Source organism: Panthera leo, chromosome A3 (genome assembly GCF_018350215.1).
Source record: "Panthera leo isolate Ple1 chromosome A3, P.leo_Ple1_pat1.1, whole genome shotgun sequence".
In the NCBI taxonomy this organism is placed as follows: Eukaryota; Metazoa; Chordata; class Mammalia; order Carnivora; family Felidae; genus Panthera; species Panthera leo.
Window position 1 is genome coordinate 136,853,589 of NC_056681.1, and position 25,285 is coordinate 136,878,873.

The 25,285-nt window shown below is 43.6% G+C and overlaps 1 long non-coding RNA gene across 1 annotated transcript; it reads left to right on the forward strand.

Moving 5' to 3' along the window:
* Positions 1 to 51: 51 nt before the first annotated feature.
* On the forward strand, positions 52 to 24,937 carry LOC122215181. The gene is made up of 3 exons (XR_006200293.1): positions 52 to 202; positions 24,263 to 24,549; positions 24,742 to 24,937. It is a non-coding gene; the product is annotated as an uncharacterized LOC122215181 (long non-coding RNA).
* Positions 24,938 to 25,285: the final 348 nt, after the last annotated feature.

Below are 25,285 nucleotides of genomic sequence, written 5' to 3' on the forward strand. Positions count from 1 at the left end.
ACGCAGAGAATACCGGGGCGTGGGCAGCGCTGAATTATCCGAGTTCATCTGGGCCTGAGAGGGGCCGTGGGCTTCAGCTCAGCTTAGAAAGTAAAGTCAGTTACTTTGATCCTCATCTTCATGTTCGCGTTCACTTCTGCTTGTGCGCCCGGAAGTGAGCTCTGTTTCACGGGGGAGAGTTGAGTCTCAGTGCCCGGATTATGTAAATTTGTTCATCTTTACCCGTCTCTGACTCCCTTGACCAGTTCCACGTTGCCAGCGTTTGGGCAGTGAAAACCCAGACCGTGTATATTCTCATCCGGCTTCGGATGTAAAACAATAGGGAAAAGAAGATTTCCTGATATTTACGATAGGATTGTGATAACATAATTTGAATTATGTTGTCTTCCAGCCCTGGTAGACAGTTTTCTAGATTGGCTTTTATAATGAGTAGCAGATGGATAGCTTATGATATGATATGATATGATATGACATGATAGATAAAATATAATATCTCTGTTGCAAACACAGGATTTAGGAGAGTTCAAAATTAAGGGAAATAAGATAAAGTCATGGTGAACCTTTGGAAGGCTGTGTGTGTATGTCTTTGCTTGCTAATGATGCAGTAAAGATAGCACACTAAGGACTTCTAAAGTATATTTTATACTTTTTAAATAAATATTAATACGTGCTATACTGTTAATGCCCATTAAGCATTTTCTCCCTTAAACTTATTTTAGCTATCCCATTCCCTGAAATTTCAATGGGATGACCGTGAATTCATTTTTCTTTGTTGAAACTGAAACAGAAGATCAGAGACATTTTTCTTTGTGTGGCTGGCCATCTAAAGGTTGGATGTAATCTATGCTATTACTTCTGAATTTCATGGTTTCCCCTCCCACACTATGCCTCCTGGACTTACGAGTGACTCCCCTGTACCTTTGCCTGCTCATCCTGGCCAGGCCCCCCCCCCCCCCGGGCCACACTGTCCCAGCCACGGGGTCGGGGTGGGGGGGAATGTTGTCTGAGCTGCTCTGCTTCCAGAGGTATCATTTTCTGCTCCCCATAAAATTCAGAATTCAGGACTAATGTTTTTTCTTCATTTGTATCGAGGCTTGGACACAAAGAGACACACAGACAGGTGGATGGATACATCGATAGGTAGATTTAAAATCTTGAGGCTTTCTCTGCATCTTTGGTGATTCCCATTTCATTAATTTCTTCTTCTTTATTTTACACTCTTTTAAATGTTTTTATTTTTGAGAGACCATGAGTTATGGAGGGACAGAGAGCGGGGGCGGACAGAGTCTCTGAAGTGGATTCGGTGCTGACAGCAGATACCCCCAACATGGGGACTCCAACTCACGAACCATGAGATCATGACCTGAGCTGAAGTCAGATGCTTAACCAACTGAGCCACCCAGGTGCCCCTCTTTCATTTTTTCTGATTAACAGCCCCCCAGTGACTAAACATTTATGTATAATGAAACAGAAATGACACGTTTGACCAGAAGTTACTCACAAGGGAACAAGCTCTTGTGTGTCTGGGGCCACAGGAGGAAAATTACGAGCTGGCGAGACGGGCTTGCGTAACTCGATGAGACTTGGCTTTTCATGAGTTTACGATTCAGGTAATACTTGAGTGACTGATGCAGAAGCGCAATCGGGAAGCGACAGTGAGAAACACGTGCGTTCTAAACTGGTGTGTAGAGTGGTCAAGACCCGGTCACCGACATGACCCTGGACGAGGCATTCGCTGTCCTGAAGAAGAGAGCATCTGAATTGTTAAGAGGATTCTAAAAATCCATGAAATTACCCACAAATTTTCAAGAACTCAGCCCTTACTTTACCTTTGCTTATTTTATTTCAGTTTTACTACCCGCGAATAGCGCTCCTTAAAGAAACGGAAGAGCGCTTCGAAATTCTGCTGTGGCCCGGGAGTCCTCTGTCTTAGCCTGACTGAATTCAGAGTCTCTTTCTGATTGCTGAGGTGTGGTCAGGATGAGGGGGGCTCCCTGAACCCTCCGTGTAGCATGCACGTGACACCCCACATCACAGGCGAGAGCCAGGGTTCCAGGTGATTGACAACAATGTCTTTCTTACCAGGATAGACCATCATGCGCGTCTCCATTTTTACCTTTATGACCCCAAGTGCGGTCTCTACTCCTCCCCACCACAGAGGTGTGTGTTTTGCCACATCATCCCAGGAATGGAGCCCTGCATTTACCGTCTGTGTTTTGGATCGGCGTGCCCCTTCAGATGTTGGCAATGCCATAAAATTTGCTTATCCCGCTCGGCCATGTTGAAACTGACTTCAAATCCCCTGTCACTGGAAAAACACCGAATATGGCCGGTGTGTGCAGGTGTGCAAGTCTGCAAGGTGTGCAGGGAATGGGGAGAAGGTCGAAAGGTGGGCTAAATCCATGCATTTGGTAAAACATTTGTCCCTTGGGGACAATGACTGAGGAGCTGCTTCGATGGGCTCTCAGAGCATCCTCACTGTCACATTTCTGCTTAATTGCCAACAATATTGGTCATTTAGGAAGCACATTATTAAACAGTTTGAACTTGGATACAAGGAGAAATGCTTCTCTCTAACCACTGCCAGCACACGCGCTCAATCCCACCACCTTTCTCTGCCACTCTGGGACATCTTAGGCTCCATAATCTCATACCAGCCAATTTTGTGACTTGAACATGTGAACGCATCCTGCAAAGCCTGCGTCGCGCTTCGTCCTCCTGTCTAATTCAGTCTCCCTCCTTGATGTGCACCTCCCACAGCTGCCCCTCTGGGTCTGATGGTTGCCGAGGGGTCTCCTATGGATGGGAACACAGATGGCCTGTTCTCTTTTTCTTCCACCTCTTTGTTTCTTCTCTTCTGGCTAATTCAGGGTCAAGTAGGGAAAGAGATATTAGCAGAAAAGGGATGAAGTGCTTGTAGATTTGTCCGTTACCTTAATTGCTTCTGCTGGTGCACCTGTCTCCTGGCTAACCCCGGCTTGCCATTGACTACCCTGGTGGGGCGTGTTAGAACAGGCGGTGTCAGTGCAGGAAGCTTCCTGACATCGTAAGCTAGTCCTCACTCTTCTGCCCCGGGGAATAGCCTCTAGACCGCCTTCCCCTCAAACTCTCACTTGGGTTGACTGCCATCTTGGTGCAGCGTCTGTAAGACGGCTCAAGCCTACCAACTTCGATGACATCTGCTTGGCCGAAGGATGTGCCACAGAGCGACTACCTCCTTGCCTGCCATCTCAGGCTGCTCCCAGCCTCTCACCTTCAAAATTTTCATAGATAAGAAAACGCTGGTTCAATTACTTATCCCAGTTCCAGCAGACGCATGTCAGATTTCTCTCCGTTGTGCTCCGTGTCGAGTCAGGGGAGCCCGAGTTTCAAAGCTCTGCAAGCACCCAGCCACGAAGACAGAAAATGCCCTTTGTTGCACCACAAGGCACGCCCACCATGTTGCCGACTCATTATGTGCCCCCCCCCCAACCTGGTTGGGATGGAGTCTTCTCACAAGTGATGATACACTTGTGCTGTGAACTCGCCACCTCGGTGAACGGCTCTGGAGGGCTGGTGTCCCAGTTGATCGTATATTTGCGGGAGGAGGTCACATACGGGTCCTAGCAGGGTATAGGCAGGGCTGGCTGGCTTTCCCCTTAAATGCTCTGCAAGAGATTTCTCACTGCCCACTGCTGCTATCTTTGCACAGATGCTTCCCAGCTTCCGTGTTCCATCTGGGGACTTCAGACAAAATTCTGAGACAGGAAAAGTAGCAGTCAATATCCTGAATGACTGCTTGCTGTAAATTGTTTATGGATCTTGATTAGCAAGTGCACGATGTTATTTTACATTCATGGAACATGAGATCTGCAGATCATGAATGAGTGGCTTCAATGACTAAGATAAGTCTCTAAGATTATAAATTGGTTCTTTTTAAATTTAGAACAATATTGAAACCTTTGGTTTTCTTCATCAAGAAATCTGTGCAATTTAAATTAACTTGATTTCTTTCCTATATATGTATACACACATACATATTCAGAGCAAAATATAAACCGTAAGATGGTACGTACTTTGCAGAACACATCGTTAGACACGATTCCCACAGAAAAGTATTTTTTAAGCCAAAAGAAAAATCAGAAGGAAGAACCATTGGTGATTTTTTAAATTATTTTTCTTGCTTACGCAGAGTCCCTCCTCATAAAATTTCAATATACTAAGCTCGAAAGATATGGTGGTACTTTAAAGCTAAATAAAAACAAAATTCCTAAAGAATAAAACTGAAGACGCAACGTTTCAAAGCTGCTGCGATGTCTCAAGATCATAGCTTGATAACACGGTGCGTGGATGGTTCGGAAAGTACGTTAACACATTATTTCATAATTTCGTGGCCCTGACACCTGAAGCTCTTATCGTGTTTACTCTCCATCGACCATTTGATGAATTCAGCTCACCGGAGCCTGGCAGCAGCAGGCTGAGTGCAGTAATAAACCGTATTTACGGTCACGGGTGATAGAGCTGGGGGGGTTCGTGACAGAACTGTGTCCGAAAGAGGGCTGGAAGGTAAAAAGAGCAGGAATGTCTGAAACAGGGAAAAGAGGGAGCCAGAGCTGAGGGGGGTGGCCACGTTGAGGGCCGGGCATGGCGAGCGTCTGGAGCCCTCGAAGCAAGCCAGAGTGCAGTGGCTTCCGTCCTCACACCGTGAGGCTCGGTGTTGGACCCCTGACTGGTATTCACCTTGGTGGGGAGAGGGGGCCCGAAAGGGTCCCACAAGGGCTGAAGCGATCGTGCCCTCCACATGCTTTCCTCCCATCCTGGTTTCCCTCTGCTTACTAGTTTTGTGCTCATACATGTTGAAAGAACCCCGTCGGCGGATTTCCTCGGTCATGGTTTGCCTGTTTGTAGTCAGACCTTTCTTGGCGGTCCGCACGTGCAGACAACGTTGATGTGTCCAACAGGGAATGGAATCTCCCATTTCCGGCGAGTTCTTACCTCTTCTAGTGATATGTTCTTCCCACCACCAGTGCCTTGCTCTTTGCCGCTTGGAACCAATATGTGGCTGAGAGTCCCTAAGACATTTTCAGGACGCAGTGCTGCCGGCCGACAGGGTTATTCCGCCTCTACTTTTGCATGGAGGCGGGGGTGGCGGGAGGCTTCAATCTCCACCAGGGTGCAGATGCCACTTCACCTTGATCTTACTGTCTCTTCCCGGCCGATTCCGTCTTCATTTCTGTACGGAGGGTGGGAAAGGAGTCTTCAGGAGAGAACCATTCCCTTCTCTGAAAGTGGTGCTGGAAGGAACGTTCAGCTTTGGGGGTCAGTAGACCTCGCGTCTCTGAGTTTGGGGAGCGTGAAGACACAGTATCTTCGAGGTCTGCACCTAGAAGCAAAGCCAGCGTCATCCTTGAGAAGAATCATAGGGGAGAGGGCTTCTTAATATACATCCATTTTTCTCCCACTGAGTATCAGATTATGTCCGATTTAGAGCTTTCAGGGGTTGTCATTTGATATTTTCAGCGTGACGAATTGTGGCCTCTCTTTCTAGCCCTGTGGCGTTCCGGTGCGGACACGGGTGCGGAGGCATCGCGGGCTGCCTGTGAGACATCATGTTGACCCTAATGCCCCAACGTGAGAGTCTGAGTGATCTTCTCTCTATTACAAATTAACAACTGGACACATTATTTTATAAAGTTAAAAACCACAGTTCCATAAACACACTTCAAACACTGATGCACAATGCATGATCTTTTCTTTAAAAAATATTATGACACCTCTAGGGAACTAATAAAATTTTCCGCATACCTTCTGGGCCCTTCATCTCTTAATCAATACTCTCATTTGGAGGTAATGTGCTGAATTCAGGACTAATTGAAAGGATGCATATTATTAATGCCAGACATTTCCCCCAGCTGCACAATCCAACAGGGCTCATTTTTGAGATGAGCAAATTAAAGATTAATTCCTATGGCAGAAAAATACCCAGCGAGAGAACCCAATCAATTTATATAGTGAGCCATCCCTTTTGGTCCAAAAGGCATATAGATTAGTAGCTAATGCATTCAAGCTTAGACCAAAGAGACAGGACTCTAACTGCAGCTTTCTCAACAACTCAGTGGTATACTATTATTTCTCTTGGGCTAAGTTTCTCGTGTGGCAAAACACAAAACCTACTTGTTTCCTTCTTAGCCAGGGACACTACAGAGATCAGAGATTTTAGAAATTCCTACGTAGGGGCGCCTGGGTGGCTCAGTCAGTTGAGCGTCCGACTTCAGCTCAGGTCACGATCTCAAGGTCCGTGAGTTCGAGCCCCGCGTCGGGCTCTGGGCTGACGGCTCAGAGCCTGGAGCCTGCTTCCAATTCTGTGTCTTCCCCTCTCTCTCTGCCCCTCCCCCATTCATGGTCTGTCTCTCTCTGTCTCAAAAATAAAAAATAAACATCAAAAAAAAATTAAAAAAAAAAAAAGAAATTCCTATGTAAATTAGCCTGGAAAATTATTGCTACTTTGTTGGTCCTGCCTTTGTCAGGTGAGATAACACAGTCTTCATGCTCAGTGGCACAGTATTGACATGCACACTCAATGGACCTTTGAGATGGTGCATGACGCACTTGAGAGAGAAAGAAATTCATTCTAATGAGAAGAGTAGTTGGAAAAATAGCGTACTAGGCAGGGTTCTCCAGAGAAACAGGCCAAGAAGGCATCTATCTTCATGTATATATTTAAAGATTTATTATAGGCATTGGGTCATGCAATTATGGGGTCACAATCTGTCGTCTACAAGCTACAAAGTCAGTTCTGTAATCTGGCCCCAGTCCAAAGGCCAGAGAAGTGGGGACCAATGGTGTAAGTCCCCGTCTGAGTCCCATATTCCAAGAACTAGGAGTGCCAGCACCTGAGGGCCGAAGAAGATGGTTATTCTGACTCAAGCAGGGAGTAAATCCTTATTTCCTCTGCTTTTTTTGTTCCGCTCAAACTCTCAACATGTTGGACGATGCCCACCCGCATCGTCTTTACTCAATCTACAAGTTCAAATGTTAATATCTTCCAGAAACACCCCCCATGGTAAAAGTGATGTTTTACCAGCTATCTGGGCATCATGTAGCCCAGTCAGGTTGACACAGATTTAACCATCACAAAGAGTACTCCCCCTTTTCTAGTAAATAGAATGTTAAAGGTGAGGCTCTTGAGGGCGCCTGGGGGGCTCAGTCGGTTGAGCGTCTGACTTCGGCTCAGGTCATGATCGCACGGTTCGTGGGTTCGAGCCCCCCGTCGGGCTCTGTGCTGACAGCTCAGAGCCTGGAGTCTGCTTCGGATTCTGTGTCCCCGTCTCGGTGTGCCCCTCCCTCACTCATGGTCTGTCTCTCTTTCTCTCAAGAATAAAGAAAACATTTAAAAAATTAAATAAATAAATAAATAAATAAATATGAGGCTCAAAGTGGTTTTGAGGAGATTGATATGCGAAAACTGGACAAGAAAGTACTGATGGTCATTTCCCAGCTCACCTGGACCTCACTGCTTTGGACTTCAGAAGGAAGGAAAGAAAAATATTTCCAGTTGAGACCGTATCAATGATCAAAATAGGTGCCTACCAAAGGGAGAAGCGTGAATTCTTTTATTTTCACTGCTCAGTCTTGTTCGTTCATTCGTTCAGCTAGAGTATCCGCTAGGCTTTGGGATACAATATGTTCTTTACCATTAATTGTCATCATTGTTTTCTGAATAACAGTTGTAGTATCGTCTTTGTAAGTAAGTATAGCCAACTAGTTGGGATGGGATGGAATAGTATTTCATTTAGAACGTAACGTACGCAATCTGGTATTCTAGCTACTTTCTATATTTGCACATTATGTATTCCGTTGTCTTCTATTTGCTTCGGGCCGTAGAAAGATGCAACGACTGCTGTATCCCTGTGAGTGAGTTTCTGTTCGCTATGCGTTTTCTGGGAGTTATTTGAAAATTTCCAGCCATTTCAGCAGCTCAATGTGTCACTGTTAGAAACACTGCTCATCTCAGGAAGGAAATATAATCATGAACGTCCCTCTACCCTGGCAACAAGAAAGAAGTAAAGAAAAGACAAACCAGTCTAACAGCTTCTCGTTGCCATATTATTTCCACCTTCCTGGTGGCAGGCAGGCTCCAGGCGCTGGCGGTGCAGGGGCTGAGGAGGGGGTTTTTCAGGCTTGGATGCTGGCCTTTCCATTCCAGTGCTGTGACCTGGGGCACATTCCTCAGCCTCTGTGTGCCTCAGCTACATGACTTAGGAAATGGTGACAGTCATCGTTGGACTCGGTTGTTGTGCGAATCAGATGGGCCGGTTCTCGTCGTGTTTAGATCAGGTCCTGGGATACAGTGGCAGCCAGTGAAGTAATTAGCAGTCATAATACCAGGGCTGATACCGTAGCAGTTAGCCAAACCGAGCCTGGATGGAAATGAGGAAGAGACAAGTGGAAAACAATAAGTGTAAAATGTTTGAATGTGAGTCGGTGCCATGAGGCAAGGCGAGGGACTAGGGATAGACGGCAAGAATCACAACACATATTCTCTCTGCTCACTTCTCCAGCCGCATCCTGTGCCCACTTCCCTCACGGTCTACCCTGTTTCCCCACTGATCTTTCAGCGTCTTGCAGTCAGCAATGCTCCACTGCAAAAGCACAGTCTTTGAGCCTCTTGTCCCTCGGGTCTGGAATGGCCACCCCCTCCCTCCCTGGCCTCGATGACTCTGTTCTTTCTTCCGACCTCTGCTCAAGCTCTCTCACCTTGACCTCACATGTAGCATTGGAGCAAGCACTTCTCCTTTCCTGCATTCATCAAATTTGGAATCATAAACTGATTTGTGAAATTCTATGAATGTCATCCTCCATATGATATTATTAATACATTTGGGGGGAGATTCTCCGACATTCCCTACCACGGGCCCTCATGAAATATTTGTAAGAATGACTGACACTGTCTTCAAAGTCAGGATCAAAATTCGTCTTCAGAACTATCATCCCAACGCTTGGATGAGGTTTGCCCCTTCCAGCGCTGAGGTACAACGGCACCGCACGTGATTTCCGTTATAATTATTTATGGAGAGGGTTTCTCTGCCTTACGAGATCATAAGCAACCCAAGAATGGGATCCATTTATTTGATGCATTTGTTTCTTCCAGCCAACCCAATGAGAAACTTACATCTAGCTTTATGAGCAGAAGGCACTAAGGAACCTTGCTGGGTAGACAAAGTCATACTTGTGAGAATCCCGGGCTTGCTGACTACCACAAAGAAAGAAAACAAAGTTACAAAGAAAGTAGTTTGCAGGTACATTTCAATGATTTTCTCAAAACGTTAGTGAAGGAAGCTTGTACCTTAGAAGTTATCTCGAATACAAGCCGGTTTTCGCTGCAAAAAGAGCTTGCATCAGTGTATATTCATAATATATTTAGCATTGCGTTAAAATGAGATTTATATGTCTTCGGATCTATGACTCTAGCACGAGTAACCTCCTGAATGATGTGAGAATACCAATGTTAGCCTGTCCTCCACAGACGCCTCCTCTGGACCACAGCCAACAAACCCATCTACCTACCCCACCCCCGCTTTTTAAAATGAATTCTCTTGGCTTATTTTTGTTTGGCATACTATTTATGTATAGGTTCCTTTCCTCTCCTTTTTGCATGAATAAGGCACAAACCGGTGCTACTGTGAAAGAAAACTGCCTGCCTTGAGAGAATAGCCCTGCAAGCTGGTTTCCTCCAAGGAGCTCAGAGCTGTGTCTGAAATTGATCACCAACAGATACTTACCTAGATGCGCTCACGAAGTGTCGGGAAAAGTGAAAAAAGACTCTGGGTCTACTGTCAGGGCAAACAGAGACAGATTCACAATTTGTAGATGGCTCTGCGTCTACGTTGAGATTGGGGGGCAAAGCACAAAAAAAAATGATTGCTTGGGAGTTAAATTGTTTTTTCTGTAATGCAAGAGGTGTAACTCCAAACTGGGGCCAACGCTTCTACTCCTGCCCCTGTCCAGACACAGCAGAAAGTGCCAGCCACTCTTCTGAGGTCTGAAGGGCAACCCGCTCTGAAAATGCTCAGAGGTAAGAGCTGTGCTGTCTGACAGGATGGCCCTGCTGCATGCAGTGACAGCTTCCACCTTTCTGGAATACTGCCCATTTCTGGAATAGACACTGATACTCTCCTTTTCACGTTGATGGATGCCTTCAAAGAAAAGAACATTTATTAGTCTTCACAGATGTCAGGGGCTTCCAGCTCCACGATGTTAGCTAACTGTCATAAAACCTTTGTGAGATTATGGACATCGAGAGAAATTCCAAAGGTCGTCTGGGGTCTCACTTCTAGTCGAGTGACCGGGTCAGGAATCAAACCTCAGGTATATCACACTACAAAAGTCGTGCTCCTTCTGGCACACGGCATCGTCTTTGTTTCTTTCTTTGTTTTGAGGAGGCAGTCCCCATGCATGACACAAAATGCAGGAGTGACAGTAAGGAAGAGTGGGGAGATCCCTCTCCACTCATGGCCCTGCCTTACCCTGTTCCCTCCCATGTCAACCACTATTAACCAGAGACTTTTATATCCTTCCAGACACATCCCATGCGTGTGTATTTACAAACATACCGACTGCATAGTCTTTTCCCCCAAAACATGGTAATTCCAAAGCAAAGCTCTTTTCCAAAATCTCTTAGAGCTTGATACATATATCACCATAGATGAAGCTTTTTCACCCTCCTTAATAGATGGAGACTATTCCATCGTAAAAATAGACCACGATTATTTAATTGGTCTCTATCAGTGTCGTTTCATTTGGTACAAACTTGTCCACCCTCCCACTCTCTAGAAACACAAAGAATTGCCTTTAAAGCTTAATATTAGGAGGTAATTGGAGGATGGAATAGAGAAGGGGTAGACAGAATAAGGGTGCTCAACGCCACACCAAACCAGATAGAAGACTTTGGAAGAGGTGTTGTCAGTGAGTAATTTTTTTCTCAGACAGCCTCTTAATATCACTCACATAAATTAAAATAAGAAATAATGTAAAGAACAAATACAGTCAGCAGGTCGACAGGATCTTAAAAACGCAGCCAGCTTAGGGGCGCCTGGGTGGCTCAGTCAGTTGAGCGCCCGACTTTGGCTCAGGTCACGATCTCGCAGTTGGCGAGTTCGAGCCCCGTGTCGGGCTCTGTGCTGACAGCTCAGAGCCTGGAACCTGCTTCAGATTCTGTGTCTCCCCCTCTCTCTGCCCCTCCCCCCGCTCACACTCTGTCTCTCTGTCTCTCAAAAATAGAATAGAAACATAAAACAAACGCAGCCAATTGCCACAGCACACAGCTGCTTTCCTCTGTTCAGTGTTTCAGGCAAACTGCAGCCATTTCCCCAAACACCACTCAGAACGGAAAATGTGGCTTTGTTCCCAAATATCATCTTACCTCGAGATTAAACTAAAACACTACTCCTTTGTCAAGGTTACGGTTGTCACCACGGTAGCACAACCTTATTAGCTACACACATTGGGTTTATCCCAACTGCATTCAACTCTTCCTTGCTTTAAAACACCTGTTCCAAATAAACACATTTTCATAAGTCTTTCAGGCAATTATAAACATGTGCTTTCAAATTTTTATTATTCATTTCAGTTTTGCCATTTTTTTTTAAGGGAGAGAGGATTTGCAAGCTGAGGGGAGGGGCAGAGAGAGAGAGAGAATCTGCAAGCTGAGGGGAGGGGCAGAGAGAGAGGGAGACACGGAATCCCAAGCAAGCTGCAAGGCTCCAAGCTGTCAGCACAGAGCCCGACACTGGGCTCGAACTCACGAGCCATGAGATCATGACCTGAGCGGAAGTCGGACGCTCAACCGACTGAGCCACTCAGACGCCCCAACACATTTATGTTTAAAGAACGTGATATAATCCGAATTTCAGGATTTCGGCCACTAAGCTCTCAAGGAAAGAAGTAGACACACAAAAGAGCATCGTTAGTAACATCCCTGTAGTCAACACAGGAAGTCTGTGTGGTGTAAATATTGAGAGGCGGGGGCCCGAGAGAGAAGAAGACTAACACTGAGAGGCCAGAAAGAGAGCAATTCAGGAAGGCATTATATTAATTTGGTTACCCCATTACTACTTCATGATGTGTTTATTTGGTAATTAGGAGGGAGCAGTCAAATATCTAGACTTCACTCTGGTCCTCGAAAGTCAGACACTCCCGTGAGCTCTGCGTTTTTCCCACGGAGGTATTTCCCGCCATGTGCTGATGGACAGCATAAGGCTACAAAATGATTTTTCTTGTCAGGCACCCCTTCCGTGCATAAAAATTGTCAGTTGTCGCTGACCTATAGAGCCAATTAATTAATCCTAACAGTAGACTGCAGTGTATTCAGATGTAGTCACAGAGCTATAATTATTTATGGCACGGAAGTTAATTAGATAATCAGCTGAGAAAGTAAAAGTATAGGAAAACGTCCAGCATTCTTCATCAATGAACAAGAAAGTCATTTTTTTTTCTGAAGAGCCAGTGGTTGTGTTTTATATACACATCATTTCTTTCGAAGGTTGCAAAAGAACACTGCCCTACAGATAGAACATCCCAGAGACGTAGCTAACATAATTTTTTTGGTACCTAGTTTAGTTCAAAAGGATTAGGTAAGTGTATTCAGAGATTTTAAGCCAATCAAATTGCAAAGCCAATCCCTGCGTTAATTTTCCAGCTAACTTAATTATACAGCCCCAAGCTCTGACTTCTCTCATCAATTAAGTCAGCTGTAAAACCTGGAGCCCAATTCTACAATGTATTAATCAACACATCTGATGTAAGGAAACAGACTTTATGATGGTCTCTGGGCTGGAAATCAAACCAGTAACCACTGTTGATTTAACCATATTGAGCTTAAAGACGCATTAATACCTTCATTAGTCAGTTTTTAAAAGTTGGGCCAGCTGACCAGATAAGATAGCAAAGCAGATACATAAAAAGCAAGGGGGGGAGAAAAGGTGCTAGTGACAGAACGTTAACTAAAGCATTTTTTTTTTTTAATTAAATGAAAAGTCAGAAGACAGGTACCAAGTAGCAAGAGCTGTTCAAATAGGATAGAAAAGAGGCGAAATGACAATGGACCATCAGGAATCGTCCCGAAAACGGCCACATAAAACAGCCCCTTTCGTCGCTCTGCCCCGGGTGCATTCGGTGGCGCATCTAGTCAGGCCAGACTAGAAAGGTCCAGAGCTATTCCGATTCAAGATGCCCTGTTATCTCATTAGAGGCTGTCCCTCCAAAACGTCTCCAAGATGATGTGCTGGGCTTGCGTGATCGCCGTCTGTCAGGCAACACAGAAAGATGGAACATGGAGTTAGTGACAGCCCATCCCTTCCTTTTACCGCAGGATGACGTAAGCACGTGGCCCAATGGATCAGACGTCTTTTGGTACAAAATTAGCAGACATCTGAGACTCGTGGTCTGTAGTTTTCAGGATAGAAGGAAAACAATTTTGGAAGGACTCTCAGTTAATTTCTTTTTTTTTTTTTAAGATTTTATTTGTTTAAGTAATCTGCACACCCAACATGGGGCTCGAACCCACAACCCGGAGATCAAGAGGCACATGCTCCACCGACGGAGCAGCCCGGAGCCCCAGTTAATTTCAGTTAATAACAGTTTAGCATTTGTACACACTGGCATCTTCCAGACACACGTGGTATTCAGGTCAATCTTAACTAAAAAATCAAATGGGTTATATGCAGTTAAGATGTACTTCCTGCCTAGAGACCAAGGTCCAAAAAACTTGCAAGGATGGTGTCTCATTTTCCTCTCATCCCATCTCCATGTGACAGATAGAGTCTCAAAATGGACCCAAAACCCCCATGCTTCGAGCTTTTCCCTCTTTGGTCTGCTGTCACCTCTGTCGAAAATCCAGGGACCATGGAACGAGAGTAATGGATGGCATATTTGATATACGTTTTTTCGGAGGTAGAAAAGTCAATAAACTTTTTCTTTTTAACTTAAAGCCAAGAGAAAGTAGTTAGTGCTTGCCAGGAAATGGACTCATAAATGTGATATCTGGGTCACATGTCTTACCCACTAACAGCAAAGTCCCACCTCATGGGACTCAGGGAGATTCCACCATGACCTTCTCCTCTAGCGAAACTTCAGACCACTGCTCATCCCACACCCTTGATGAGCCATGTCATTCGCCTTTGGGAAATCTTCCTCCTTCCTCTTCCCACCCACCATCATCACCCTCATTTCATATGTTCTCAAAGCTTAAGAGACATGTTCTTTCTCACACAGAGGGTATAATCTAAAGCTACAAGTGTCCATAAAGTCTCCATTAGTCCCAAGATCTGGATGTCAACTGTATAATCTTATCATATCCCTATAAGCTTATTCTAGCTTACTTCTTAGTTTTTGCAGCAATTAGACATTGTATATATATAATGTAATATAATTATATAATTATATATAATTATTATATAATTGTATATTATATATATGTATATATAATGAATAAATATATATAATAATATAATAATATAATTATATATAATTATTATATAATTGTATATTATATATATAATGAATAAATATATATAATAATATAATAATATAATTACATATAATTATTATATAATTGTATATTATACAATTATATAAATTATTTAATTTTTATATAATTATTGACGAAATATAGATATCATGATTATATACTTCTAATTATTGATGAAATACATACATATCAATCATTATTATATACCGTCTCAACTCCAAAATCTTTGCATTTTGCATTTACGTCTTTTTCATTTTTCTTTTCTTCCTCCAATATCATTTGCCTGCGTTTGTCACAGTAAGAATATGTCCTGTTTGATGAAAGTAAGATTTTTTTAAGTTTATTTATGTATTTTGAGAGAGAGAGACAGAGCACACAAGCGGGAGAGAAACAGGGACAGAAAGAGAGGATCCCAAGCAGGTTCCGCACTGTCAGCGCAGAGCCTGACACGGGGCTCGAACTCACGGACCATGAGATGGTGACAGCCGAAATCAAGAGTCGGATGCTCAACCGACTGAGCCACCCAGGCGCCCGACTTCAGCTCAGGTCATGATCTCACACTCCGGGAGTTCAAGCCCCGCGTCGGGCTCTGTGCTGACAGCTCGGAGCCTGGAGCTCGCTTCGGATTCTGTGTCTCCCTCTCTCTGTTCCTCCCCTGTTTGCACTCTGTCTCTCTCTCTCAAAAATAAATAAACGTTAAAAAAAAATTAAACATCAATTGAAATGTAATGTTCTGTATTAATACCTACACATATATGAAATTCAAAGAGATGAGTTTGAATGAGTTTATTTCATAGAATTTATACAGTGGATAATAAGCGGGATTGAGTGTGGGCCCCTACGGTCATGTAGCTGCCAGTTCGTATCAGTGACATTTACTCAGGCTTAGCTCCTTCATCCACGACAGGGATATAATAAATCATCACAAGTTTATTGCGATAATTCAATGACTTTCAAGGAGGTAATATGAGTGAAGACATTAGCCACGTACTTGGCATGTCATGAGCACTCGGTGTATGGAAGCTATTATGCAATAAGAAAGAGGCCATTAGAGAGGATCCTTCATTCGTAAATATTATGGAATAGCTATGATGACTAAGTGGTCAAATGGTCTTGGTGTAGCTTTTGGAGGAGTGAGTTAATTTTGGAGTCATGTAATCTCAGAGCGGGAAAGAGTCCTGGAGATAAACTCCCATAATCTTCAGGGTGCACACGCGGGCGGGGGGTGGTTGATCACGCCCTCCCCCCAGAAAATCATGTCCAGCCAATGGACACTTGTACTGCGAGCAGTTTCTTCAATTTACTTATAGTTTATGTGATACAATCTGCTGAACAGTCCTGTAGCATTTTCTATTCTCCAGGGTGTACAGAAGGGGCAGGATGAGAACACAGAGGTGGGAACGAAGAGGCAGGAATGTTAAGTCTTCTATTTCCAGCCACGGTGCACATGACAGCGTAAGCGAGGGGGTCACCGACACTTCTGACTCCGGGATTTTTCCTTCTGTAAAGAGACCACTGCATGACGGAATGTAATTGCTTCCTTTTACCATCCACTTGCACTAAAACTGTATTCCCCTCAGCCAAAGAATTATAAATAGCTTTGGAAAAGATTGTTTTTAAACAAAACCTGGCTTAAACGAGCCCGCGGTACACATCATATGCTCTGCTTCCAGAAGAGTCCTTCTCTCCACAATGACAACCACAGGCAAAGCCCCTTTCAACACAAAGAAAATCTGTCTTTGATCTCAGCGGGAAAGGTCCTTTCTAATCACCCCTGGAAGGGATTTCAAACAGCAGGTATTTTTAGCTTTCTCTCAAAGTTAGAAGAGGCGTGTGTGTTCGCCTGTATGTAGGTGTGTGTGTGTGTGCGCGTGTGTGTGTGTGGGCGTGCACATGCATGTGTGACAGAGAAATGTGTCTATGTGTGTTTAGTTCTCTTGGATTATTTTTACACATCCACATTCTGTATTCCATCGGACTGCACAGCAGATAGCTCATGAAGGAAACAGCAGAGAGAACTAAGATAGGACTTTATTAATTAAGGTAGTTATTTTAATCTATACTTGAACGTATTAATGCCGGATAGTATGAAAATACCAATCAGGGGAAAGTTTCACCCAGGGACACCATGCTGCCCGCCCATATTGGGAAGACACTGCCCTTTCGAAGTTGGACCGACTGCTGGTAAACACCCTGTACTTTTCATTTAAAGAAATCTTGAGTACTTTTCCATTTCCTTGTCTCCTGAAACATAAATTTAAAGAAAGAATTAGGAGCCGGGAACCAGAGGGCAGGAGAAGCCTAGGGCACAGAAGCAGGTCTAATAATATCACCACTTCCCTAGTCTGGTTTGACAAAGGGATCTCTGGGGAGGGTGCTTTCTTCCTTTCTAAGCCCTTGCAACAAACCACCTCCGTGTCTCACAGTGTTGTGTTCACTGTTCGGCAGAACTGATGGGGGGAATGGCCGGCTCTATATCAAGGGCAAAGAAAAGAATCCCTAACCGCCTGTGCACAGCTTCTCACCTTCCATGATGAGGGGAATAGCTCAGTGCAATTGGTATTTTGACCAGATTTTTAAGAAAAGCTAGAAGTATCTTGTCGGTAAAATTACAGGACAATTTTGTTTCCTGGAAGACATTTGCCACAACCTTTCGGGAGAATGAAACAAAACGAAGCAACACACGCCCAGAGACACACACGTTACCTGCTGGGTGGGACGGGCAGGGCCAAAAACCCAGCCCTCTTCCGTCAGTACTTTTTAGTAATCTGTAGAATAAAGCACTTCGCACGCAGTTATAAGCAGTTTAACAATTTCCAATGCTGTTTCTAAAAACTTTGGAATCAGAGAGTCCTTGTTTCGATCCCCGCCAGAGCTACTTGGCCAATCTATAGCAAAGTATAATCTATATTTTTTGACTTCCGGCAGATCGCTTCGTGTTTTCAGCTTAGACTTCTCCACCTGGTGAAGTGGGGTGAGTGGCGTTGGCAGGAGCCCCGCCCCCTGAGGTTCACCAGGGCCATTTGCCCACATCGCCCCCATCCTTTGCGCTCAGCTCGGACCCTGGGAGCTGGAGTCGGTCGTGGTGGGGGGATTTTGCACCCTCACAAGTGGCGAACCCTAAATGTGTGTTTCCTCGATAGCTATAGCTAAACGTTTACCAGCACAAACCGCTCTTTCGGTCGTGATGCGTTGTGAACGAGAGAAGATTCGGGACCAGCAAGTGTTCGGTGATTTGGAGCTGCCATTTCTTGCCCTGATGAGGTTGGCTCTTTCCCTCCTCCAACATTCCCTAAAACAACCTCGGGTTTGCCTGACAGCTGTACAGAGCTCACTGGATTGAAACAGAAGGGAGATTTTTGATAACCGATTCAATTTCTTCACTGGGTATGGGTCTGTTCAAATTTTCTATTTCTTCCCGTTTGAGTTTTGGTAGTGTGTGGATGTCTACGAGTTTGTCCATTTCTTCCAGGTTGTCTGGTTTGTTGGCATATAATTTTTCATAGTATTCCCTAATAATTGTTCGCATTTCTATGGTGTTGGTTGTGATCTCTCCTCTTTCATTTGCGATTTTATCTATCTGGGTTCCCTCTTCTTTTTGAGAAGTCTTGCCAGGGGTTTATCAATTTTGTTTTTTCGTTCAAAAAACCAACTCTTAGATTGACTGAAATGCGCTACTCTTTTTTTCTTTTTGGATTCTATATTATTTCTGCTCTGGTCTTTATTAACTTCGCTTCTTCTGCTGGGTTTGGGGTTTCCTTGTTGTTCTGCTTCTGGTTCCTTTAGGTGTGCTGTTAGATTTTGTCTTTGGGATTCTTCTTGTTTCTTGAGATAGGCCTTGACTGCAATGTATTTTCCTCTTAGGACTGCCTTTGCTGCATCCCAAAGGGTTTGGACTGTCGTTTTTTCATTTTCATTTGCTTCCATATATTTTTTTAAGTTCTTCTTTAATTTCCAGGTGGACCCATTCGTTCTTTAGTTGGATGTTCTTTAACCTCCATGCATTTAGAGGCTTTTCAAATTTTTTCTTGTGGTTATTTCAAGTTTCATGGCATTGTGATCTGCAAATAAGCATGATATGATCTCAATTCTTTTGTATCCAACAAATAAGAGTCCTGGCACATGGCTTCCCAGGGGAATTCTACCAGACATTTAAAGCAGAGTTGATACCTATTCTTTCCAAGCTGTTCCAAAAAATAGAAATGGAAGGAAAGCTTCCAGACTCATTCTATGAAGCCAGCATTACCTTGATTCCCAAACCAGACAGAGACCCCACCAAAAAGGAGAATTAAAGGTCAATATCCCTGATGAACATGGATGCAAAAATTCTCGGCAAGACATTAGCAAATTGAATTCAATGGTATATCAAAAGAAGTATTCACCATGATCAAGTGGGATTCATTCCTGGGCTGCAGGGCTGGCTCAATATTCACAAATCAATCAATGTGATACATCCCATTAATAGAAGAAAGGATAAGAATCATATGATCCTGTCAATAGATGCAGAAGAAAAAAACATTTAATGAAATACAGCATCTTTTGTTAATAAAAACTGTCTAGAAAGTTGGGATAGAAGGAACATACCTTAACATCATAAAAGCCACATATGAAAAGCCCACAGCTAATATCATCCTCAATGGGGAAAAAATGAAAGCTTTCCCCCTGAGATCAGGAACACGACAGGGATGCCCACTCTCACCACTGCTGTTTAACACAGTGTTGGAAGTCCTAGCCTCAGCGGTCCGACAACAAAAAATAAAAGCATCCAAACAGGCAAAGAAGAAGTCAAAATTTCACTTTTCACAGATGACGTGATACCCTATATGGAAAACCCGAAAGACTCCACCAAAAAGCTACGAGAACTGATACATGAATTCAGCAAAGTCACAGGGTACCAAATCAATGTACAGAAATCAGTTGCCTTTCTATGCCCCAATAATGAAGCAACAGAAAGAGAAATCAAGAAATCGAGCCCATTTACATTTGCACCAAGAACCATAAAACACGTAGGAATAAACCTAACCAAAGATGTAAAGACCTGTATGTTGAAAACTATAGAAAGCTTATGAAAGGAACTGAAGAAGACACAAAGAAATGGAAAAACATTCCACGCTCCTGGATAGGAAGAACAAATGTTGTTAAAATGTCAGTACTACCCAGAGCAATCTACACATTCAATGCAATCCCCATCAAAATTGCACCGGCGTTCTTCTCAGAGTTAGAACAAACAATCCTAAAATTTGTATGGAACCACAAAAGACCCCAAATAGCCAAAATAATGTTGAAAAAGTAAACCAAAGCAAGAGGCATCACAATCCCGGACTTTAGCCTCTACTACAAAGTTGTAATCATCAAGACAGCATGGTATTGGCAGAAAAACAAACACATAAAATACAGAACCCAGAATTGGACCCACAAGTGTATGGCCAACTAACCTTTGCCCAAACAGGAAAGAGTACCGCCTGGAAAAAAGACAGTCTCTTTAGCAAATGGTGCTGGAAGAACTCGACAGCTACATGCAGAAGAATGAAACTGGACCACTTTCTTACACCAGACACAAAAATAAATTCAAAATGGATGAAAGATCTAAATGTGAGACAGCAAGCCATAAAAACCTTACATGAGAAAACAGGCAACGACCTCTTTGACCTCAGCTGCAGCAACTTCTTAGTCGACACGTCTCTGAAGGCAAGGGAATTAAAAGCAAAAATGATCTATTGGGACCTCATCAAGATAAAAAGCTTCTGCACTGCAAAGCAAACAATCAACAAAACTAAAGGCAACCAACAAAATGGGAGAAGGTATTTGCAAATGGCATACCTGATAAAGGGTTAGTATACAAAACCTATAAAGAACTTACCAAACTCAACACCTGAAAACAAAACAACCCAGTGAAGAAATGGGCAGAAGACATGAATAGACACTTTTCCAAAGAACACATCCAGATGGCCAACAGACATGTGAAAAAACGCTCAACATCGCTCATCATCAGGGAAATACCGATCAAAACCACACTGAGATGTCACCTCACACCAGTCAGAGTGACTGAAATTAACAACTCAGAAAACAACAGATGAAACAGCCCAAACATCCATCAACTGACGAGTGGATAAAGAAGATGTGGTTTATATATACAATGGAATACTACTTGGCAATGAGAAAGAATGAAGTCATACCATTTGCAACAACGTAGATGGAACTGGAGGGTATTACGCTAAGTGAAATAAGTCAGTCAGAGAAAGATACCATGTGTTTTCATTCATATGTGGATCTTGAGAAACTTAACCGAAGACCATGGGGGAAGGGAAGGGAAAAAATAGTTTCAAACAAAGAAGGAGGCAAACATTAAGAGACTCTTAAGTACAGAGAACAAACTGAGGGTTGAACAGGGTGCCAGGTGAGAGGGAAAGTGGATGACGAGCATTGAGGAGGGCAATTGTTGGGATGAGCACCGGGTGTTGTATGTAAGTGATGCATCATGGGAATCTACCCCTGAAGCCAAGAGCACACTGTATACACTGTATGTTAGCTAACTTGACAATAAATTATATTAAAAAAAGAAACTAAAGGGAATCGAGTCAGGGGGGAAAAACATTGGGGGGAATTGTCTGCCCCACAAGTTCCTGCTGTATAGTGTGGCTACAAAAAAATCTGGTGTGCCGAATCTGTTTGTTCGCCTGAGAAATATATAGGTAAATACTGCCTTGTGAAGTCAGTATAAAGGAATATAAGAGATGTCCCAACTCATTTAGGGGAGACAATTTAATGTCCTTATTTTTTGGTGAGATTCTGAATAACTAAAATAACAACAACAAATGTATTTCTCACTTTCCTTGAAGGGGTGCATTCCTGGGGCATCCCAGAGACACATGTCAGGATGTTGTAATAGCCAACAAATATCACACCTTTAAGGTGACTTTTTCTCAGGTAAGTGCATTGTTCACCCGAGCACCAGGCGAATGCAAATAGTGCTGAGTAGACAGAACCTCAGACAAGGCTTCCCCAAAGGGAGGGTAATGCTTGCAGAAACATTTAACAGCTAATCTGTAAAAGGCCACTTTATGCACGACAGTACAGAGAAAAAAAAAAACAATCAAGTGTTGGTTATTATGAGTATTAATTATAATAAAAATAAATTCAGAGCAAAAAAGGAGACATAAATTTGCTTGCAAATGATGCAGAAAATGGTGGTGACAGTCTTTCACAAATATAATTCTGTGGGTCAGAAGGATATGCTCTTAAACTATGGAAGGGAAACGAGGCAGCAAATCCTGGGACACGTGATGCTTGAGATGAAATCTTTTTCGCGATTTTAGCATGTCCTTTTTTTCGGCCCCAACTTGCAAGATTTCTGTTTTCCTGTTTGAAAATGAAGTCCTAGATGTGTGTATAGCAGTCATCGTAGATACAGTCACCTTGGGTGGTTTAAATTTTAGTTTGGGTCTTATATAATCTCACCCAGCCCACCCATTGCTTATTCTTCAAGGACTATTTACAGAAAAATAAGAGGCTACAGAGAATATACATTCTGGTGGAATTTTGTAATAAAACAATCTAATTTACAAAGCCCTTTTCTCTTGTAAAGGCAGTTGGGGAACAACATAATTAAATGACTACCATAAAATTAAGAGCATCGATTTTCTAATCTCATTTGAAAAGTTGGCTGGGATCTTAACATAATAGCTACATTATTTTTATAGTTTCTGTCTTCCTGTTTTTCTGCATACATTCCGTCGTCTTCTCCATGACTTCTTTTGGCTCTTGCTTTTCAAGTGTACTTTGTGCCATGAAATGCAGAGTGTTTCTGTATGTCTGCATAAAGAAATAGTCGAAAACGATTGTGCTGCACAACTTACTCTTATTAATATGTCTAAGGAGGAATCGAACACCCTAATGTTGGCAGGAGAAAACACATCAAATTGGTTCATGGTGATCCTAAAATAGTCACTCAGCTATTTCCCCTCATCTTTGCCACTGACCCTTAATTCCCCCAAATACGCCACCCCGAAAGCTATATGACCTCTCTCCAAGTTCCAGAATCCCTGAAATTCTGTTGAGGCCCAGAGCAGGCATTTCTATAAAAAGTTGGAAACAGAGCCCAACTATCGTTCTCCTCAAGTGTGCTATCTATCTTGGAAGGATTTTGCTTCTTTTCACTCAGATTTTGGTGATAAAATGTTTTCGTGTCACTACAGATGGCCCGAATGCTCTTCCTCGCATTCTCCTCTCAAGTTCTTACTATGCTTGGACCCCTCTCTTCATCTCTCCACCTTCTCTGTCCTTCCCCCTTCCACCCACAGCCTGCAAAGCTCTCGTGGGCCAAGTGGCCCCTTGGCAATTACTCACAGACAGACTTAGATTTTTCTCTGTATGTTTCCTGTGTTCTTGCCCCCTGCCCTCCACCCCTGGTTAGACTATAATTCCCTTGACGTCAAGGAAAACTAACAGAAAAGTATTATGTAAAGACCAAGTGTGGGCCACTCAGGATTCTGAACAGGAAATAGAACACAGTGCAGGGATTTAAATAGAACATAGTCTCAAAAGGAATTCGGTGGTCCAAACACTGTTTTGGAAAAAAGTTTGGAATGAATTCCAGAGGGAGAAACGACATACACACCAGTGTTCTACTTCCCACAAGACGACTGCCAAAACTATCAAGTTCAAGGATGCACGTCGCTGAATCTAAGAAACTGGGCAGCCAGAAACCAGAAGCGTTCACCACAGGAGCCACGGGCGCAGCCTCCTGTGGTCACCGGGAAGCCTGAGTTGGCCACTGTAGGTGCCACAGAACCGCGTCGCTACAATCTTCAGAAGCAGCCCACGTGGTGCGAAGATGGCCTCCATTTTATTTCCGCATCGCAAGAGGGTCCAGCGCTCAGTGGCCAAAGGATCTGCAAAGGGTCATTTTGGCTCTCTAGCTCTTGTGGCGCCCAGCAGGGCGAGGCAGGGAGGGATGGAATTTGAGCAGCTGACGGGAGTAGCCACACGCCATTTACCTGGCACCATGTCGAGACCTTTCATATGGTGCCATGTGCAATCCCTCCAAACCCGTATGTGGCTGATAATATTACCCACATAGTAAAGACAAGGCAATGGAGATTCCAGGGAAAGGGTGGGCAGTGACTGCTTACTGAGCACCTACCTGTGCCAACATATCGCTAGATGCCTTGCAGACGTGCTTCCCCTTAATCCTCCCAATGGTCTTAGCATATCAGTATCAGACAGAAGACACTGAGGCTCAGGGAGGCAAAACGTTCTCCCCTGACACAAAGTGAAAAAGTTGCCATTCGAATCCTTGTTTGTCTGGTGGCGAACTCCATGATCTCTTCATCAACACGTGATTTCCGAATTCTTTGAAAATGCTATCGCACTTCCTTTGATGTTGAGTACACTGTTCAGTGATCAAAGTAACATTGATTTATTGATAATAACTTCTGGAATAGCTGATCTCGAGTAAGAATGATTTGTACCGATCTGATCATTATAAAGGCTTATCCCTCCCCAGGCTGGAAAGCAAACTGTATAGGAAAGGTAATATTATGCAGCCGTCTTGGACAAAATATAAAAGCCGTTCTCCGCATTTCTAGGGAGAGGAATGCAAAATTTGGTAAATGAGGGTCTACCAGCCTCATTTTTACACAAACACACACAAACTACAGCATCTGTTCTCTGCTTTTTTGTCACTTTATCTTATATCCTCAGAATAATAACTTTTAAAATACTGTCTTTATCTTGCCAATAACTCTAAGCCTTTAGGGTAACCAGGTGCAGGTAGACTGAGTAAGCCCAGGAAAATCTATGCCACGATCTATCTGGTCAGAGAATTGGTCAGTTTCCATACGGCCAATCTTAGGGTGAGAAATGACTTTTCCAGCCCTGATCGTGGGAGACGGAGAACGAGGAAATGTGGCTCTGTTTCCCCCAAAAAGTGCGTAACTGACTTACGGAGAGAACAGGGTGGACATCCTGAGAGCATATCAACACCGTTTCCTTCTTGGTGCTTGTGGCTTGGCGTACAGATCTTCTGGTCAAAAGAGTATCAGGTGAGATGGATAGATTGAGGTCATTTGGCCTCTGTAAAAATTTTAAACTAACAAATAAACAAAACCAAACTTTGACAACTGACTTGGGATTTTCTCCGAAGGCCAAGACTAAAAACGTAGGGCTTTTCCAGGCGAGCTGCCAGCTAGTTCTTAGAGAGAACCTTTTTTTTTTTTTTTCCATTTTCACTGCAGAGCAGAACTATGAACAACGCTGACAACTCCAAACAGTCTGCTTTGCTGATAACCAGCCTGGGTGTTAAATCGGAGATGTTTAATCATAAAGGCGGTTGGCTGTATCGTGACAGCAGGGTAGCCAGAACCCGCAGCTATATACAAAGCAGTGTTGGAGGCCCCGGGTTAGAAGAAACAACAACATCCTGAGCTCGAATTCCAGCGCACTTTTCCTTTAGAGAAGATAAAGAGATCTCTTTTTCCCTTGGGCTGAGGCTTTGTTCCATTTTGTGGTCTTCTACTCCTCTCCTCCCCCCGCCCCCACACCTGCCACTTTCCAAAACAGTGATATTTGCCTTAAGAAAGTCAGTGTTCTTACCACGAACACCTTTTTGGAGATAACGAAGGCATGATGTATTAGAGTTCTCCAGAGAAACGGAACCCTGGATATAATATACACACACACACAGATACGAGACAGACACAGAGAGAGACAGAGAGAGAGAGAGAGAGAGAATGAGAGAGAAAGATGTTAAGGAATTGACTCATGTGGTTAAGGAGACAG